Consider the following 13,000-nt stretch of genomic DNA (forward strand, 5'->3'; position numbering starts at 1 on the left):
CTTGTTATTTGCATGGCTAATTGTACTGTACTGTAATTCACCCAGTACAGTTTAGCACTCACTATTTATTTAGATTAAAAACATACTCACAAAAGAGCGATAAAAATGTGCATATAAAACTCCAATTGGGACGCCAGGTGCAACGCCCAAGAAGAAGCCATACAGGGCAGAACCCATGGTCGGGCTAGAACGTGCAGCTGGCGTCCCAATTGGAGTTTTATGTGCACATTTTTATCGCTCTTTTGTGTGTATGTTTTTAATCTAAATAAATACTGAATGCTAAACTATACTACGCTATCTGCGGGTGAATTTTTTCCAGTGATCTGTCGCAACATATGTTGCATATGGAGGAGGTCACAGGAAAAGCGCAGGAGTGTTGGTCTGAATAGCAGTACATTCTTATCAGAGGATTCAGGAATTTGTGCTGGAGGAGTGTGAACTACTCTATTTTGTGAGTGACCTATTGGAGGAAGGACACACGGAATCAAGAGAATCAAGAGCTCCGGTCAGAACTTATTTTCTACATTGTGTATAAAATATAGAGCTCATTTTCTAAAGCAAGAAAATTGACTTAGTCAATTGGTCATTGCAATCACTTGCTGCTTCCAGCCACTGCAGTCTGCAGATAAGCCCTTTATTAGGGTGTAGAGTGTATGGGGTAGATTTACTTACCCGGTCCATTCGCGATCCAGCGGCGCGTTCTCTGCGGTGGATTCGGGTCCGGCCAGGATTCACTAAGGTAGTTCCTCCGACGTCCATCAGGTGGCGCTGCTGCGCTGAAGTCCGCCGAGGCCCGCTGGAATGCACTGAAGTTCACCGGTCTATTCCTTGTGAAGGTAAGCGCGAGTCCCGCAACACTTTTTTTTAAATGCGGCGGTTTTTACTAATCTGTCAGGTTTTCGTTCGGCCACGCCCCCCGATTTCCATTGCGTGCATGCCAGCACCGATGCGCCACAATCCGATCGCGTGCGCCAAAATCCCGGGGCAATACAGGGAAAATCGGCGCAAATCGGAAATATTCGGGTAACACGCCGGGAAAACGTGAATCGGGCCCTTAGTAAATGACCCCCTATGTGTCAGGAAATAGCTATTTGCATTAAGCATGTAATTTTACAGCAAAGTTTGGTAATGTTGTATAGCCTTTTCTTTGTTTTCATTCTGAAAAAAAGTAGGCAGTAGGCGGCCACGCCCCCCAATTTCCGTTGCGTGTTAGCGCGCTGTGTCAGCAGAGATAGACAACTGACAGCCGCTGCTTCTGGTGCTGGCCCCATTCGTGAGCTGGAGCCAGAAGTAGGACGTTAAAGCACTTCCCAGTGCGGGAAGTATCTACCCGCAGGGACGTACTATAAAGTCCAGGTGCGCCTAGGGGTTAATGTTCCAAATAGCCCTTTCTGAACGTTGTAAATGTCTGCATTGAAAGAAACAATTGCCTCTCACCCAGCCAAACCAGTTCCCTACATGACACAACTAGAAACAATGACATCAAAACAGTGCTGTCTACAATTGGGAGCAGAGGCAGATTATGGCTACCATGGGCCCGTCACTGTTTGAAGGTTTCCGAACTTTCCTCCCACAATATTTTTCACTGCCACATACAGTTTATTTAGTTAGAAAACCATTATGAAAAGCAGTATGTGCATTCAATTACAATAGGTAAATTTACTGAATTGCACGAAGCTAGGGTTGAATCGATACCAGAATTTTAAATGTGATACGATACCCAGAAAACCAATATGATACTTTCAAGAAAAAGAAAAAAAAATGATTGTGAATATTTAGTCACATGGGGCGTTTATCTTGCATTTAGAAATGGGCGGGCCTCAGCCTGACAGTCCACCAGTGATTGCCCAGGAGAGCTTTAGTGCTTTATGACAGTTTATACATATTGTAAAGATTGTCCTAGTAATGTTAATATAATACAGTATCAGGGCCAGATTGAGGGTGATGGGGGCCCCTGGGCGCAAACTGGTGGGGGCCCTTCCAACAATGTTTTTGGAGGTGTATAGCCTGCCAGCCCCCTGTAGCATGTAGCTTGCCAGCCCCCTGTAGCATGTAGCCTGCCAGACCCCTGTAGTATAGTATACAACCACCAGCTCGATGTAGACTTTAGTTGCCTGTCCGCTGTAGAAAATGGCGATCTCTGCGATCTCCCCCCAGCGAAGGCAGCTGTGTCTCACTGACACAGCTGACATCCTAGACCTCTAGGTTCGTTGCGGGCAGCCTCGGGCCGCTGCACCTTGCACACAGAGACAGACAGCGACTCAGCTGAGCTGAGTCGCTGACTGACGGAAACTGGTGGGTGCCCCTTAAAAAGTGAAAGTGGTGGGGGTCCCGGGGCTCGAGCCCCAGGAGCCCCTCCTTTAATCCGGCCCTGTATAGTATACTAAATAGTCATATATATATATCAAATATACTAAATAGGGGTCATCTAGACTGGTGTTTTTGATGCTATCCTTTTTTTGTGGATGGCAAACGGACCCACTGTTTCCTATAGGTCTGTTCACATGTCCATTTTTTTCCACGGATGTGCAGACAGTGAGAAAAAAATTGCACCATGCATTGTTATGTCTTACATGCAGACCACGTACATCCATAGCAGTCAATGGATCCGCAAAAAAACGGCACATGCATGACATCCGTATGCAGACTGTTTTTTACTGCAAATGTTGCTAAGCAACCCACTGGGCAGAGTAAGAAGTACTTTAGAAACCCATCAGTTTTTTTTGCATATGTGATATACGTATACAATATAGTCTGATGACAGACATCACGTCTGCATTTTTTGCAGATGAGCAGCGGACACGCCCATCTAAATTAGCCCTTACTTTTTGTCTTTAACTTTTTTTTTTTACTTTAACTTTATCATAAGCTTAAAATATTATGTCCATAATAATAATAATAATAATCTCCATAATAATCACCTCCATAATAATATTAATAATCATGTCAATAATAATAATAATCTGAATATTAACAATAATTTTCATATTAATAATAACATCACAATAATGATAATCATCTCAATAATAATAATAATTACATAAAATTCCATAGTCAGTGAAGCTCTTACTTACATAAAAGTCTATAGTCCACAGCCACTAAGTCCATAGCCTAGTGGATAGAGACTCTGTCTTGTATATCTATGGAGTGTGGAGGTTATGGGTTCATATCCAGGGCTGGGCAAAAAATGATAAAAATTGTGTCTGGGGAGTCCCTGGGAGATGTAGAGACACCATGTATGGACAAATGGTGATATTACCATGATGATGTGGTCCCTGCTCTGTCGCTAACCCCACACATCTCTCAAATGGAATGCCTGCCTGATGTAGACAGATACAAGGAGTCTGTGGAAGTCATTCAGTATCACAAGTAACAGAAACCTTGTATTGAATCGTTCTGGCTTTGCAATCATGCAAATTGAACAACACAGGAGTGCCGAGTTTCTTCTAACATGTTCAATTTAGAAAAGGCTTCTTCAGCCCCCGGAGGCCAGAGCTTAGGGTCAGCATTTTTCTTTAATTCCACAGTAGGTGACACAAGGGAGGAGAAATGTGGTATGAACTGCCGGTAGTAGTCATATAGCTGTAGCTGTATAGCTCATAGTCCAACTGGGTGAGGCTAGTGGAGAACCGCAGACAACTTGGAAGGATATATCTGTAGGCCCTTGTCAGAAATTATATATCCGAGGAACGGAAGACTCTTCTGGTAGAACTGGCACTTCTAAAGTTTTGCATATAGGCGATTGGCCCTTAGACGCCTGAGAACCTGTCACGTGGGCCTGATGGGATTCCAGGTCAATAGGGAACAAGTCTCTGAAAATGTTGTTGACAAATTCTTGAAAGACAGCAGGCACATTGCATGACCAGATACTCGAAGTGCCCATCTCAAGTGTTGAAGGCAGTCTTCCATTCATCCCCTTCACGGATGCAGATGAGATTATATGCTCCCCGAAGGTAACTTTATTAAGCCCATGATAGTCTATGCAGGGGCAGAGAGAACCATCTTTCTTGGCCACCAAAAAGAATCCAGCATCGGCAGGAGATGAAGACTTGTGGATGAACCCTTTCTGCAGATTCTCTTTGATATAGGCTGACATAGCCGTGGGCTTGACCTCGTGGCGGAGACATGCCCGGCAGCAACTCAATAGGGCAGTCATAAGCCATAAGCCATGCATGTCTAAGTACTGACTATTCTTTACGGTGAAACTGCGAATGGCTCATTAAATCAGTTATGGTTGCTGCGGAAGGCAGACAAACTGGAGTAGCAGAAGAATCCGCAGGAGCTTGACGCTGGAGCTGAGTAGCCCATGCTTGCTTCAGCATGGCGGCGACTTGTCTGAGTTGCTGATCTTGCACGGCAAAATGCCGGGACTGCTGGACCACTATGGTGGTAAGATCGACCTGAACAGGTAGCGGAACCTCGGTGGGATCCGTGGCCGGATCTTACTGTCACGATCAGAGGTAGTGGATCCTCTAAACCACTGTGGGCGATGACGTAAGCCGACACCGGGGACAGGAGTCTAAGTGGTACCTGGTTTTTACCAGAGCCCGCCGCAATGCAGGTTGGACCTGTTGCAGCGTGGTACCACCAGGTCGTTCCCCAGGCACGACTTTTCCCGGGGTGGCAGCCAAGGTGTAGTGCAGAATCGTTAGGCAAACTCGTGGTCATGGACAGGCAGGAGGTCAAGACATGCAGCACAGGTTTGGAGTCAGGGATATAGCAATGGGGCAGGACAGGCAGCACGGATTCGGAGTCACTAACGGAATCAAGGTCACAATGGGAAATCTGAATAAACGCAGAGGGCTTGGAATACAGCTTTGTCTCAGGCATGCAAGCACAAAGATCCGGCAGGGAACATAGAAAGGGGCTGGAATAAATTAGGGCAGGGAGCTGGCCAGCGCCAATTAGTGGCGCGCTGGCCCTTTAAATTTTGCAGAGCCGGCACACGCACTAGGACACGGGAGAGCGCGCGCCGGAGCGTGGCCACTACGAGGATCGCCGCTGGAGCCGGGACAGGTGAGACCAGACGCTGTGGCACACAGAGGTACACGGGTACGCCTGCGACCCCAGATATGGGTCGCAGGGGAACCCGTGACATTTACAGTTTATATTTATAGCCGTTCTGGGCAGTGATTTAGAATTTTTATGTTTTTTTTAGAGATGAGCGAAAATACTCGTCCGAGCTTGATGCTCATTCGAGCATTAGCGTACTCGCAACTGCTCGTTGCTCGGATGACTATTTCGCCAGCTCGAGAAAATGGCATCTCCCGCCGTTTAGATTTTTGGCGGCCAGAAACAGAGCCAATCACAAGCCAGGAGACTCTGCAGTACATCCAGCATCACGTGGTACGCTTACATGTGGATAGCAGTGGTTGGCTGGCCTGATCAGGTGACCCTGGAATATACTAGCCACTGGCCACGGTGCTCGGATCATTCTCTCCCTTTTGTGTGCTGTCAGTGTTGCAAATGCAATTTCATCTAGCTTAGTCTGCCTGCTACTGTTTAGCAAGGTGGGCTCCAGAAATCCCAATCCACATTCTCTCTGCCGTACTGTACGTCACGTGGGGCGTAATCAAATACGGTCTTTTGTTCACATCAATACCGCGACATTTTAAAAAAATTGTCTGTGTTGGTTAGAAACTAGCCATAGCAATCATCTTCTGAGGTAGCTGTCTTATTTCTTCTGTCCTATTTCTTCTTTTACCCAAATAAATTTACAGTTTATATTTCTCTTTTGTCTATAAAATAGACTTTTATTTGGAAAATGTTGAACCCGAGGGCTAAGGGTAGAGGACGAGGGCGCGGGAATCCAATTACTGCAGGGCTCAGAGGCTGTGGTCCTGGGCGGGTTGAGAAACCACCTGCTGATGAGCAGGGGAACGCCGCAGAGCTACACTCCCTAGCTTCATCTCTCAACTTACTCGCACTCGTGGTAGAGCACTGTTGCGAACAGGTGATGTTGTGGATTGGGGACAATGCTTCAATTCATTTGTCCACCAGTCAGTCTTCCACGCAGTCCACCCATGTTACCGAAGTGAGCACTCCTCCAGCTCTTCCAACTCAATCTCCTTCCCCCCAGTCTGCCACCTCCCAGGAAAATGTGGAAATTGATCCGGCATACTCTGAGGAACTGTTTTCTGGACCCTTCCCAGAGTCACAAACCACTTCTCAGGTTGCTACTGAGCTCTTTCCCGATGCCCAGGTTTTCCAGCAGTTGCAGTCTGTGGGTGATGACATTTTTGACGTAGTGGAAGAAGTGTGTAAAGAGGTGTCGGACGATGAGGAGACACGGTTGACAGTGGTGAAGTTGTTGTCAGGGCAGGAAGTCCGAAAGGGGAAGAAGACTGAGGGATCGGAGGATGATGAGGTGACAGACCCAAGCTGGGTTGATAGGCCGGGTAAAGAAGTCCTATAACAGAACAGGTTGGAAGAGGCAGTGGTGGGGCCAGACGAAGAGGCAGGGCCAGAGCTGGTGCATCAGCGCCAAATGTTTCACGTAGTGAAGCTCCCGTGGCGAGAACTAGATTTTCTGAAGTCTGGAGGTTCTTTAAAGAAACAGCGGATGACCGACGGACTGTGGTGTGCAACCTGTGCCACACCAGGATCAGCAGGGGGTTCCACCACTATTAGCTTAAACACCACCAGTATGCGCAGGCATATGGTTCCACACCCCACTCAGTGGAACCAAGGCCGTTCACCTCCGGCCGGGCCCACCACTGCTCCTTCCCCTGTGTCATTTGCTGCCTCTGCTAGTCAGCCCCCTGCCCAGGACCCCGGCACAAACACCTCCCCGCTCGAAAACCACAATTTCGCCTCCACGATCCTCCACAGCGTCCACCAATGTCTCCATGCGCAGCGTTCACCTGTCTATACCCCAGACACTGGAGCGCAAGAGGAAATACAGTTCCACGCCCAAGCCCTCAACGTCCACATCTCCAAATTGTTCAGCCTGGAGATGCTTCCCTATAGGCTGATAGAGACCGAGGCCTTTTGCAACCTCATGGCGGCTGCCGCCCCTCAGTATTCGGTCCCCAGCCGCCACTACTTTTCCCTATGTGCTGTCCCAGCCCTGCACCAGCATGTGTCAAACAACATCATCCGTGCCATGACCAACGCCGCTTCTGACAAGGTCCACCTAACCACGGACGCGTTGACGAGTGCTGCCGGGCAGGGCCACTATATATCACTAACGGCACATTGGGTTAACTTGGTGGAGGCTGGGACCGAGTCTGACCCTGGAGCCGCTCATATACTGCCGACGCCGAGGATTGCGGGCCTACCTCGGTCACGGTCTCTCAGGCCTACTATGCCTCCTCCTCCTCCCACCCCTCCTCCACCTCCTCCTCCGTCATCAGTCAGTAGCTCTAGGCACAGCAGTAGTGTTGTCGCTAAGCGACAGCAGGCACTGCTCAAACTGCTGAGCCTAGGCGGTAAAAGGCACACCGGCCAAGAGCTATTACCGGGCATCACTGCACACACCGATCTGTGGCTGGCACCGCTGAACCTGAAGCCAGGCATGGTTGTGTGTGACAACGGCCATAACCTGGTGGCGGCTCTGCAACTCGGCAGACTGACACATGTTTTCAATCTGATAGTTCAGCGGTTCCTCAAGACATACCCCAATCTGTCTGATTTGCTCACAAAGGTGCGCCGCATCTGTGCGCATTTCAAAAAGTCGACCACAGATGCTGCCACTCTCAGGACAGCGCAGCGCCGCCTCCAACTGCCCACTCACCGTCTGTTGTGCGTCGTGCACACGAGGTGGATTTCAACATTAACCATGTTATCCAGAGTTTACCAACAGTGCAGGGCGATTGTAGACTGCCAGATGTCAACTTCCACCAGAACTGCTAGTCAGGTCAGTCAGCTTCCTCAAGTCTACAATGAGGAGTGGGCGTGAATGTCTGATATCTGTCAGGTGCTGAGTAACTTTGAGGAGTCAACACAGATGGTCAGTGGAGATGCCACCATCATCAGCCTCACCATCCCGCTGCTTGGCCTGTTGAAAAACTCTCTGGTCAGCATGAAGTCGGAAGCTTTGCACTCATCACAAGAGACAGGGGAAGAAGTTTCCCTTGTTGATAGCCAGAGCACCCTCCGGTCTGTTTCTCCTCGGAGGAGGATGAGGAGGAAGAGAAGGAGAATGTCGGCGAGACAGAAGAGGGGACCATTGTTCAGTCCTTATTAACTGTTCAGCGTGTATGGGCAGAAGAAGAGGAGTTGGAGGAGGAGGAAGAAATGGAGAGTCAGGCCAGTGAGGGGAGTGAATTCTTGCACGTTGGGACTCTGGCGCATATGGCAGATTTCATGCCAGGCTGCCTATCCAGTGACCCTTGGGTTCGAAGAATTTTTTCCAGCACCGATTACTGGGTATTCACTCTCCTGGACCCACGGTACAAGCAAAATCTTTCCACTCTCATTCCTGTAGAGGAAAGGAGTGTGAAAGTGCATGAATACCAGCAGGCCCTGGTGCACAAGCTGAAACAGTCTTTCCCATCTGACACCGCTAGCGGCAGAGGGTGTACTTTTGCTGGACAAGTAGCGAGGTAGAGTAGGCGAGCAGGCAGCTTGTCCAGCACTGGCAGGGGTACGCTTTACAAGGCCTTTGCTAATTTTATGTCACCCCAGCAAGACACTGTCACCTGTCCCCAGTCTCGGCAGAGTAGGGGTGAACTTTACAGAAAGACGGTGAGGGAGTATGTAGCTGACCATACCATCATCCTAAATGATCACACAGCTCCCTACAACTACTGGGTTTCAAAGCTGGACATCTGGCCCCAACTGGCGCTGTATGCCTTGGAGGTTCTTGCCTGCCCTGTCACTAGCGTGTTGTCAGAGCGTTTTCAGTGCAGCTGGTGGCATCATCACCGATAAGCGTACACGCCAGTCGACTGACAGTGCTGACCGGCTGACACTTATCAAATGAATCAAGCATGGATTTCTCATGATTTCCATTCTCCACCAGGTGAAAGCATCTCAACCTGCATAATTCTTATGTATGCACTCCTCCTCATTCTCCTCCTTCTCCCCCTTCTCTTCCTCTTTGTACACTAAAGCAGAGGCAAATGGCCGCCATGCTTTGTTATGGACTAAATATACCGTCAACCATTTGTCCACATAGGAAATCATTTCAGCGCTTCTTGCTCACCTCCTTTGGTTCCTCTCTGCTGTGATAACCAGGCCAAATACTGATACGTACACTGCTACACGTTATCCTCGCCAAAAGGAATTTTTTGAATTGGTTTGAAGCCTGAGTCCATTTGGGGTTTGTTGCCATGCCACTCTCTAGCCTGTCGCTGCCTCCGCATCCCGTCCCCTATAGTGTCAGGGTCAATTATTGGGTGTTTTAGATGCTATCTCGCCTCACTCGGGCACTCTGTCATCGCCATGCTATTGCCCATAATTTTGACATAATGGTGCGATTAGGAAGCCTCATAGGCATCTATGCATGCTGCCCCTGCTGTTTCCTGTCCATTTCCGTGGTGTTTCCATCATTTTCTGAGGTTTCCAGGTTTTTGGCCAAGCTGCCCTGTGCAGAGCCTTGGTCCCCTTGAAAAATGATCAAGTCTCCCATTTTGACTTCAATGGGGCTCGTTATACGAAACAAGCACTCGAGTATAGGAAAAAGTTTGACTCGAATAACGAGCTCTCGAGCATTTTAGTGCTCGCTCATCTGTAGATTTCTTATTTTATTTTTTTTTTAAACTTATCATTTTTTTGTTTTAGTATTTTTCAGGCCCCCTAGGGTACTTTAACCCTAGGTTTACTGATTGATCCTATCATATACTGCCATTCAACAGTTTGGAACATCATTTATTACAATTTGCAAATCACACATTGTAATAGATGGGTTAAAACGAGACAGCCTCGGGTCTTCGTATGACCTGAAGCAGTCATAGCATCAGACCGCCACTTTTTAATGCCGCCAGCAGTTTTGCGGGTATTACTGGTTGGTGTTTTCTGCAATATGCAGCAAACACTCACCGACTATGGAGAGGGCTCAGCCTGTGAGCCCTCTCTAAACACATGCAGCCAAAACTTGACTTAGCACTAGGTCACATGTCGCTAAGAGGTGTAAGCAAGAAAAACTAAAATATCACATTGTCATAAGTATTCAGAGTCGAAGCACCTTTTTGAGCTAATACAACCATGAGGTGTCTTAGGAATGAAGCAACAAGCTTTTCACGCCTGGATTTGGGGATCCTCTGCTATTCTTCCTTGCAAATCATCACCAGTTCCCTCAGGTTGGATGGTGAATGTTGGTGGGCAGCCATTTTTAAGTCGCTCTATAGATGCTCAATTAGGTGCTCAGTCAGGGCTCTGGCTGGGCCAGTCAAAAATGGTCATAGAGTTTTCTGCCTGACTTTGCACTGAAAAGAATGTGCAAACTGCTTGCAAATGTATTTATAAAGTGTCTATGCCAGTTTTTTGTCACGGCTGCACTGTGTCTGACAAGACACAAAACGTGCACCTTAGTTAGAGTTTGTGCCACATCTATTACTGTCAGCCACCACAGTTCTGCCTGCGTCCCAATTCTGCACCATGAACAAAGTGCTCCAAAAAAACAGGTGCACACTTCCAGAGCAGTGCAGGGTGCACCAGATTAATGAAGACTGAGCGCCAGTTTTTATTAATATTGCACACTCTGCACACTACACGGGCAAACTGCACTTTTCACTAGTTTTGATAAATGTGGACTATTGTCTTATTGGAAGGTGAACCTTGGCCCAGTCTGAGGTGCAGAGCACTCTGGAAGAGGTTTTCATTTAGGATATATTAGTACATATCTTGAGCATTCCTCTTTTCTTCAATTGCAACCAGTAGTCCTGTTCCTGCAGCTGAAAAACACCCCTATAGTTTGATGCTGCCACCACCATGTTTAAATGTATCCATATATACCCTGTAGATCTATCACTATCTTTCTCTATTTATCATTATACATATATCTCTAAATGTGTCAGTCTCTTTCTGTATATCTTTATCTAACTCTCTATTTATTTAGTTATCTATCTTTATATCTATATATCTGTCTGTCTGTATTTATGTCTATGTATATAGTATGTCCTTTCTCTCTATTGGCCCATCGTTGCAGGAATTGGATCCATTTTCAATAACATTTCAATCTTTTGCGATAATAATAATCTTTATATAGCGCCCTCAAATTCTGTACCGTTTTACAGATTTTGGGCAACATACATATAAAATAAGACATTACAGACTTCCGGTTCCGGCTCTGATGGAGAAAGACGCGTGCTAGTGCGCTCAGTCTAACGCCCACCGCACATAGCTCCAGACCAGCCCTAAAATCAGCTTGGAGGCCCGTATTAACAGAGCCTCCGACATAACATCGAGGACATTCTTTTATGGAGCGGTACTTGCTTCGAAGTGGCCAGAAATCGTGCCCATCTCCCCGCCCGAAAACCAATAGCACGTGTCATCCCTGCGCTGGAATGCCGTCCCTGGAGTCTCATACCACAGACTCAATGGAAGAGAACCTGCAGTCGCATCAACTAAACAGCGCAGAAACCTACCTTCCTGATACGCCAAGACCACAGGTGGGTGAGGTGGATTACCAGCGATTGGCGAAAGAAGTGGCAAAATGTTTTGCCCCGGACCTGGTCAGCACACTGAGGGCGGCCATACAGGCCACGCTCACGGAAGTGAAGGGTAAAGTGCAGGACCATGAGGCGCGACTTACAGTCCTTGAGGAGCGTTTCAGAGAGGGGAAAGACTCTGAGGCAGCCATGTTATCCGCTCAAAAACGCTTGGAACGATTAACTACCACCCTAGCAGATCGTATTGAAGACCTGGAAAACAGGTCTAGACGCAGTAACCTGCGGTTAGTGGGACTCCCAGAGAGTGTCACGGGGGTGCCCTTCGCAGGGTGTTTGAAGAAGACCTACCACAGGCCCTTAGGGTGGGCGCCAGGAGACTGGTGGAGAGGGCACATCGAATAGGCCCCCCAGGAACAAACAGCAATAACGTCGGTGAGGCAGCGCCAGACTCCACAGCGCGACCAAGGCAAGCAATTGCTAAGTACCTGAACTATGCCGATAAAGAAGAGCTCCTGCGAGCATATCGGAACATGAGAGCCCCACTCTTTTTACGAGGTCAGAAAGTCCTTCTTTTGCTGTTCAGCCCACTGTGTTCTGCATTGGCGGCAAAAAATGCCTGATTCCAACTAGCTTATCCAGCAGTACTACATATTAAGACGCAAGATGGTGTCCAACATGAATTCAGCGAAGCAGAGACTTTTGTGGCGCAAATTACAACTGACAACTTACAGCTACATGAAAGAAGACGCGCCCCCATCTCCAGAAGATATGTAGAAGAGGACGACCAGAATGACCAGCATCGAGTTTCCCATGACACTGCAGATCTAGAGAGCCACGAGGCCCGGACGCGGTCAGGAAAATCGACACATGGAGCCCGGAGCCCGGAGCCAGCGCAATGCAAGGGACACTTGATAGTTCTAACATTTTTCTCAGTTAAGGTACTGTTGTTACCAGTTTATTAAGATTATCAGTTGAGTATGTTTTATACCTATGCCCTGCATCTGACGTGGAGGGGGAGGGGAGTCAGGAATAGGGAGAAACAACGGTGGGTGGACAGAATATGGGATGAGCAGAAGAAAAGTACGGACCCTGGGGGGGGGGGACTGTATAAGCAAGGGAGTGAGTGAAACTATGGGTGACATCAATACTTTGGGATAAGGAGAGATGGGAGGGGGGGGATTTGGTACTTCAATCTTGATAATACTGACAGGTGGGGGGTGAGTGACTCACGTGACATCAGAAAAAAGGAGGTCACGAGCTTGTATGCACAGACGTCTCTTTGAAAGGAGCCTAGAGATATAAATTTTCTTTAGTCCTTCAACGGGAAAACGGGACATAGTTTTATTTGAGTAGACTAAAAACAGGATCACTAACCTTACAGGTTAGATAATAAGACGGGGAGGGAAGGGAAGTTATACATATATATAATTTGTTTGAATTGCGTG

At 47.8% G+C, this 13,000-nt stretch overlaps 1 protein-coding gene across 5 annotated transcripts in view; it reads left to right on the plus strand.

The window, feature by feature from the left end:
- The window catches only part of SMPD3 (sphingomyelin phosphodiesterase 3), a 392,437-nt gene that overhangs the window by 233,307 nt on the left and 146,130 nt on the right, over positions 1 to 13,000 (plus strand). The gene's annotated exons all lie outside the window — the stretch shown is intronic.

Source organism: Engystomops pustulosus, chromosome 7, assembly GCF_040894005.1.
Source record: "Engystomops pustulosus chromosome 7, aEngPut4.maternal, whole genome shotgun sequence".
Classification (NCBI taxonomy): Eukaryota; Metazoa; Chordata; class Amphibia; order Anura; family Leptodactylidae; genus Engystomops; species Engystomops pustulosus.